The sequence below is a fragment of the Rutidosis leptorrhynchoides genome, chromosome 2 (genome assembly GCF_046630445.1).
Source record: "Rutidosis leptorrhynchoides isolate AG116_Rl617_1_P2 chromosome 2, CSIRO_AGI_Rlap_v1, whole genome shotgun sequence".
NCBI lineage: Eukaryota > Viridiplantae > Streptophyta > Magnoliopsida > Asterales > Asteraceae > Rutidosis > Rutidosis leptorrhynchoides.
This window is the reverse complement of record NC_092334.1, coordinates 396,402,675-396,405,003: the sequence shown is the minus strand read 5'-3', so window position 1 is coordinate 396,405,003 and position 2,329 is coordinate 396,402,675.

Below are 2,329 nucleotides of genomic sequence, written 5' to 3'. Positions count from 1 at the left end.
ACATTCGCCTTCCCCGGGTGGTAACGAATCCCAAAGTCGTAGTCATTTAACAATTCAATCCACCTACGCTGCCTCATGTTTAGTTGTTTTTGATCAAATATATGTTGGAGACTTTTGTGGTCGGTATATATAATACTTTTGACCCCATATAAGTAATGCCTCCAAGTCTTTAATGCAAAAACAACAGCGCCCAATTCCAAATCATGAGTCGTATAATTTTGCTCGTGAATCTTCAATTGTCTAGACGCATAAGCAATTACTTTCGTTCGTTGCATTAATACGCAACCGAGACCTTGCTTTGAGGCATCACAATGTATCACAAAATCATCATTCCCTTCAGGCAATGACTATATAGGTGCCGTAGTTAGCTTTTTCTTCAACAATTGGAACGCTTCCTCCTATTCATCCTTCCATTCAAATTTCTTTTCTTTATGCGTTAATGCAGTCAAGGGTTTTGCTATTTTGGAAAAATCTTAGATGAATCTTCTGTAGTAACTAGCAAATCCTAAAAATTGACGTATATGCTTCGGAGTTTTTGGGGTTTCCCAGTTTACAAAGGTTTCAATCTTTGCCGGATCAACCTGAATACCTTCTTTGCTCACAACATGTCCGAGGAATTGAACTTCTTTCAACCAAAATGCACACTTTGAAAACATAGCGTACAGTTTTTCTTTCCTCAACAATTCCAGTACTTTTCCTCAAATGTTCTTCATGCTCTTGATCATTCTTTGAGTAAATAAATATGTCATCGATGAAGACAATGACAAACTTGTCAAGATATGGTCCACACACCCTGTTCATGAGGTCCATGAACACAGCTGGTGCGTTAGTCAAACCAAACAGCATAACCATAAACTCGTAATGACCGTATCGCGTCCTGAAAGCAGTCTTCGAAATATCATCCTCCTTTACCCGCATTTAATGATATCCGGAACGTAAATCGATCTTCGAATAAACCGACGAGCCTTGTAGTTGATCAAATAAGTCGTCGATTCTCGGTAGTGGGTAACAGTTCTTGATGGTAAGTTTGTTCAACTCTCGGTAGTCGATACACAACCTGAAAGTACCATCCTTCTTTTTGACAAACAAAATAGGAGCTCCCCATGGTGATGTACTTGGTCGTATGAAACTACGCTCTAGATGTTCTTGTAATTGGCTTTGAAGTTCCTTCATTTCACTGGGTGCGAGTCTGTATGGAGCACGAGCTATTGGTGCAGCTCCTGGTACAAGATCTTTTTGAAATTCAACGGATCGGTGTGGAGGTAATCCCGGTAATTCTTTCGGAAATACATCGGGAAATTCTTTTGCAACGGGAACATCATTGATGCTCTTTTCTTCAGTTTGTACTTTCTCAACGTGTGCTAGAATAGCATAGCAACCCTTTCTTATTAGCTTTTGCTCCTTCAAATTACTAATAAGATTTAGCTTCGCGTTGCTCTTTTCTCCGTACACCATTAAGGGTTTTCCTTCATCTCGTACAATGCGAATTGTATTTTTGTAACATACGATCTCTGCTTTCACCTCTTTCAACCAGTCCATGCCGATTATCACATCAAAACTCCCTAACTCTACTGGTATCAAATCAATCTTAAACGTTTCGCTACCCAGTTTAATTTCTCGATTCCGACATATATTATCTGCTGCAATTAATTTACCGTTTGCTAATTCTAGTATAAACTTATTATCTAAAGGCGTCAATGGACAACTTAATTTAGCACAGAAATCCTTACTCATATAGCTTCTATCCGCACCCGAATCAAATAAAACATGAGCAGATGTATTGTTAATAAGAAACGTACCCGTAACAAGCTCCGGGTCTTCCTGCGCTTCAACTGCATTAATGTTGAAGACTCTTCCTCGGCCTTACCCATTATTATCCCCCTGATTTGGACACATATTTTTGTAGTGGCCCTTCTTCCCGCATCCGAAACAGGTAATGTCGGCATAACTTGTTCCGACATTATTTGTTCCCTTTGCCATTGATCCGTAGATTTTGCACTTTGTCGCACCATGGCCCTTTCTATTACACTTAGTACACACTGCTGTACAGAGCCCAGTTGGATGGTATCCTTCACATCTCTGGCATAATTTCTGCCTCTTGATGTTATTGTTGGGATTGTTGTTGTTGCAGTTGTTATTGTTGTTGAAACGGTTGTTGTAGTTGTTGCTGGGGTGGTTATTGTTGTTGCGTTTGTTGTTGCAAAAATTGGTGCGATTGTAGTTGTGATTGTTGGGTTGATTATTGAAATTGTGACCCTTGTCACTGGTTTCTTCCCATTTCCTCTTGACTTGTTTCGTATTGGCTTCTTCGGCCGCCTGTTCTTTAATC